The sequence below is a fragment of the Oncorhynchus gorbuscha genome, linkage group LG23, assembly GCF_021184085.1.
Source record: "Oncorhynchus gorbuscha isolate QuinsamMale2020 ecotype Even-year linkage group LG23, OgorEven_v1.0, whole genome shotgun sequence".
In the NCBI taxonomy this organism is placed as follows: domain Eukaryota; kingdom Metazoa; phylum Chordata; class Actinopteri; order Salmoniformes; family Salmonidae; genus Oncorhynchus; species Oncorhynchus gorbuscha.
This window is the reverse complement of record NC_060195.1, coordinates 40,452,821-40,458,615: the sequence shown is the minus strand read 5'-3', so window position 1 is coordinate 40,458,615 and position 5,795 is coordinate 40,452,821. Positions and strand designations below refer to the sequence as shown.

Genomic DNA, 5,795 nt, shown 5'->3' with positions numbered 1-5,795 from the left:
ATCTAGTAAAAACCACAGAATTCACAAGAGTATAACAAAATCAAAAACTGCAAATTGAAAACATTGACAGGTCAGGGAATCAGCCTCAAGATCATTCATCAGTGATTTCATTAAAAATACCAATCGGGACAACTATGTGATGTGGCCAGCTTTGTCAAATGTAACAATGATTTATCCTGCACATCACGCAGGTCCCTTAAACAGGGGATCTTATATATAAGAGGTTCTAAATCAAGGGGTGAGGATTAAGACTGAGTGTGTCCTAAAATGGACACCGTAATATGGTGTGTTTCCTGCCCACACATCACATCACTCACCTCCTTCATACTTCATGCCTCAGTAGGAATCTAATCTTCATCCTCAGATTCACTGAGGCAGCAAAGAAGCAAATCCCCGAATTGCTTTGAGACCACACAATTATACGAATAACAAGGGCAATTGTAATAGCATGATTGATGTTTAACCGGTCCAAAAAATACAAATGATGTGATGAACTTAAGGAAGTCTGGCTGTACATTTTAGGTTGTAGTCAGAATGTGGGTTTAAGGGACATTTTATTACTGTTTGTGTGTTTAGGTGACTCCAAACAACTGAAGGTCACTTCCACCAATGTCAAATGTCAACAGCCCAAACTTCACATATTAGAATAGATGAGAAGAGGGGATAAAGATTGGTGGCACCACTAAACTGCATAGTTTGATGACCACACTGAGTTATCTATGAGTCATACACAGGGCCGGCCCTAGCCTTTTGTAGACCCAGTCTTGACCACAGAGAGAATGATTTAAGTTTTAAAGTTAATGTCCTGCAATTATACACATTTTTTCCATGGGGAGTACAGGAATATTTAGCTGTTTTAAAGCAAGTTTTCTGCAATTCTACAAATTTTGCCATGGGGTGGAGAGAAGTTCAGCAATTTTATAAAACATTTCTTGCAATTCTACACATTTTGCCATGGGGTAGAGATAAAACAATTGCAGTTTTAAACCATGCTTTCCGCAATTCTACACATTTTGCCATCAAATCAAATCAAAATCAAATCAAATGTATTTATATAGCCCTTCGTACCAGCATGGACAAATAATAATAATCACAGGCAGAACAGTTGAAACTGGAGCAGCAGCACGGCCAGGTGGACTGGGGACAGCAAGGAGTCATCATGCCAGGTAGTCCTGAGGCATGGTCCTAGGGCTCAGGTCCTCTGAGAGAGAGAAAGAAAGAGAGAAAGAGAGAATTAGAGAGAGCATACTTAAATTCACACAGGACGCCGGATAGGACAGGAGAAGTACTCCAGATACAACAAACTGACCCTAGCCCCCCGACACATAAACTACTGCAGCATAAACACTGGAGGCTGAGACAGGAGGGGTCAGGAGACACTGTGGCCCCATCCGATGACACCCCCAGACAGGGCCAAACAAGGAAGGATAGGCCATGGGGTAGAGATAAAACAATTGCAGTTTTAAACCATGCTTTCCGCAATTCTACACATTTTGCCATGGAGAAGAGAGAAATGTTGAAATGTTGTAACACATTTCATGCAATTCTATTTATTTTGCCATACCGGTCGATATTCGTCCATGATTACTACACATTTAGATAGCAGGATAGACTAACTTTACCTGACAATGACATAACAAGAGAAAAACTGTTGATGCACAATCACATTTTGAACTTGCACCTTGTGTTTTCTACTATTCTAACCCCCAATAGTAAGTTGAGACACCGACTGTGTTCCTAGCGGCCCGGGGACCCTAAGCAACCGCTTATGTCGCTTATGCCTGGAGCAGGACCATGTTATACAATAGTTCTATGACACAATGAGAAGGACACACTAACTATACCAAGATGTAATGTCAAGTTGAAGAAAGCTATCTCTCTCTTACTGGCTCCACCTCCTTTCTTCTTTTTCTCTCTCTAATTGTCAAACAGTATCCATTCCATAATGGGAATGAGAAATGAGAAAACAATTTATATAAATCCTCCCATGTTCACTGACTGTTTACATTTTCCCAGGAAGGCACACTGAGCTCTGTCTCCATGGAAACTGCCGGTAGCCAATGGTGGGTGTCTTGGACTGACCATGTGATGTGAAGCCTGTTGAGTATTGAAGTTGGCAGTCAGGCTGTGTGCTGACTATGTTTTATTGAAAGGAAAGTAAGAACCATTGAAACGGAAAAGCTCCTTATACTGCAAACAATGTATGTTTGTCAATCTCAAAGTTCTTCCTCTAGCCCACACTTCACAGCATGTTTTGAGGCTGGGTAGACTACGGCATATTTTTTTTAAAGTGACTCCTAACACATCCCTCTGCTTTTAAATGAAACAGTAGCTATTCAGCCAAGTCTCCTTCCCTTAGGAAAAATGTGACTGTTTCTTTCACCATCAGTTCATAAGCGGTGAACTAATTATAAAACTTAGTGAACTGATGCTTAGAAGAAGAAAAATTTAAACAGGCACACACACACACACACAGGCACATACACACAAACAAAGCCCATAAGAAAATGAGCTATTCCCTATTCCCTGGGACTCCAGCAGCAGCCTTGAAACTACCTGTCTACTTTGATCACAGTCACACTGTGGGTTCTCACTGTGATGGCTCTAAAAGTTATTAGAGCGTGAGTCTATTAGATGGGGAAGCATGTCATTTCCTTTCCCTCTACAGGTGCAGTTAAACACAGGGGAAAACCACTTCTAGTTTCTGGCACATCAGGCTCCACTTCTAGTCTCTGGCACATCAGGCTCCACTTCTAGTCTCTGGCACATCAGGCTCCACTTCTAGTCTCTGGCACATCAGGCTCCACTTCTAGTCTCTGGCACATCAGGCTCCACGTCTAGTCTCTGGCACATCAGGCTCCACTTCTAGTTTCTGGCAGATCAGGCTCCACTTCTAGTCTCTAGTATATCAGGCTCCACTTCTAGTCTCTGGTACATCAGACACATTCTTCTCCATCACATCCATTTTAAGTTCAAATCTCTAATTGCAATTTTTACAATGGCAATCACATCAAAATACAGAAAAAGTGCAAAGTCCTACTCTAACAATCTCAGTTTATGATCTAGCCAGTCGTTTTTGAAGGTATCAATAATGAATGCATAATCACATTTAAACATAAGCCTTCAGAGCCCACAGAAAACATTTTTACTAATCATTGAAAAGGCTACGCTGGCCAGGCTAAGGCAACTTGATTTTTATGCTAGCGTAATGCTATTTTAAAAGTTCAATAGAACATGTTTGCTTGCATGGAAATAGACTTATTACAGATGGAGTTATTATAGTTTGCCGTATTAACGCAAAGCTATGGGATATGTCATTCATGTCAAAGCAGGTACTCCTATCAGCCAACAGATGGCAGACAGAAGCAGATTAGCGGATGCAGAGTGGCCATTGAGAATGCCTAATGATATGAAGAATCAGAGCAGAGGAAATCTTTAAGTTGCAGTGCCTTTCACATGACTCCAATGGTTTTCTGATGCGCTAATTAATACCGGGTGCCTTTTGAACTATTCCATCTTACTTGCACTAGTATGCGATCATAATAACTCCTTGAAGATGTCCTGTACATTACCTCAAAGTGTAATATCAATGCGTTGTGTGTGTACTTATTACTGTTACTTGTTACAATATCGACATCTGTGCTACTCGATTGTAGCCTTACTTAAATAACAACTTCAGAAAGCCCTGTCATTCTACTTCTGTCAGTCTCTTAGCAGTGAACTCTGTTGTCCACGAAGAGACTTCCTTGGGTGACAAATTGGGTCGAAACCTACTGTTCATTGCTCAACTTCCTCCTGTCGACTGGAGGTATTTGAGGTATATTTTAAATGGCCTTGCATGGGGAAACGTGCACCCAGCAGCCACCTCACTCCCCACTCGGCCTGGGCATTGTGAGTGTGTGCTTCTAAGCTCCTTTTTCAGAGTGCACATCCATCCAGAGCCTATATAAGAGGCAAGCCTATAGACCTCCACAGCATGCAGGCTCTCCCTGGGCAGCCCACACCGAGGCCTTTAAAGCCTGCACCCCGTCAGGCATTATTCATCAGTGCACATCAAAAAGCAACTTAAGATGCTCTATCCCCTCGATTTGCCAGGCCCTCTCGATACGATTCTGCTCCACCTCGGGAGGTGGGCACCCCCTCGGCTTCGGGAGCCCATTTAATCAATAGCAGAGATTACAGTACTTGGGGGCCCGCTGGCGCCAAGTCGAGATAGACGTCTTTGGTCTGAATGCAGGGGCCTGCTTCCCCATTCCACACAGGGGTCAGGACCACCAATGGACTGGAATCCAACATGGGGCTTTGTGATTGACAGGGAGATAGAATAGGTTATTGGGGAAAGGTTACTGGATATGTACGCACATTGTTGTTTGAGAGGTATACATACAAGGGCAGGACGCGAGGGAGACCCTGTAATGGTTCAATTGTATATTTGAGAAAGTCTTTAGGTATCTATGTCATAGATTTTTGTTCCCTCTACCATAATGTGTGTGTTTACATGAGTTTTTGCTGGTGGTGCAAAAAAAAAAAAAAAAGACCAACCCCAAGGCTTTCAAGACATTGCATTTGTGGAGCGTAGAAGTCTTCAGTTCTGTTTCTGTATGACTTTATATGTCTCTGTGCAGGCACCCTGTTGACTATCATTTCAGACTTCTCAGCAGGCTGCAAAACACACTTTAAAATCGAGGCACAGCTTCATTTCGCAAAGACACTTTTCCAGCACCGGGTCGATTTTTAAAATATTCACACCCATATGTGGTAAACAGATTAGTCATGAGCTGTGTGCCAAGCCAATGTTTAGAGTATGGATATGTTTAAGCAGCTGCAGTTGTGAACTCAGGACTGTCTAACATGGTGCCTCTTGGCATTCAGAACTCTTCCATGTTTGTGTGTTCTATGTGTTTTCTAAAAGAAACTTGTTTTCGTATGCTTATGACTAAGAGATAATCAAATGAAGACGGCCTTTCTCCAATATGTTTTTGTTAGGTTAATAATTTCTATGATCAGCGAGTCTACGATTGGGACGCAGATAACCTGTCAGGTAATGATGCCCAGATACATAAATCAATCACTCTAGAATCAGTCACTCCACAAGGGCAGCAGGTAGCCTAGTGGTTAGAGCCTGAGCCAGTAACTGGAAGGTTGCTAGATCGAATCCCCGAGCTGATAAGGTCAAAATCTGTCATTCTGCTCCTGAACAAGGCAGCTAACCCACTGTCCCTAAGCTGTCATTGTAAATAAGAATTTGTTCTTAACTGACTTGCCTGGTAAAATAATAAGTATTAGTTATAAAGGCTGACTTACATCCGCACACTTGTCTTGCACTGTGGATCTGCCCACATGAATAAATACTGTGGTATAACTTTATTTCTATACTATAGTATTAACTTGAGTATTTTTGCGGACTTTTAATGTAGCATTTACTGTAGTGTTTTTGTGAACATTACTGTAGTATTTACTATAGTGTTCTTGTTTTACTATCTTTGACGTAGAAGGGGGGGATTTCCACTTGAGGAAACCTACTGGACAAATACTAAAAGAGGACATTTTCCATAACATGTAGGTTTCTCACTCTTGTGTGGCACAAATTGGGATATGGAGGATGGGAATGGGTGGAGTATATGCAAATGAAATACTATATATATGTATGTATATGTTTTTCTGAGACACTGTAGTGTTTTGCCTACATTACTGAAGTATTTACCACAGTGTTTTATTGAGGATAATACAGTAGTATTCTACAGTATCCTCCAAAATTAAATCCTAAGTACCACACTTGATCGAGAGATACTTCA

General features: G+C 41.6%; 1 non-coding gene across 1 annotated transcript; it reads right to left on the bottom strand.

The window, feature by feature from the left end:
- Positions 1-5,496: 5,496 nt before the first annotated feature.
- On the bottom strand, positions 5,497-5,549 carry LOC124011724. The gene has a single exon (XR_006834622.1). It is a non-coding gene; the product is annotated as a U7 small nuclear RNA (small nuclear RNA).
- Between the last annotated feature and the right edge of the window lie 246 nt (positions 5,550-5,795).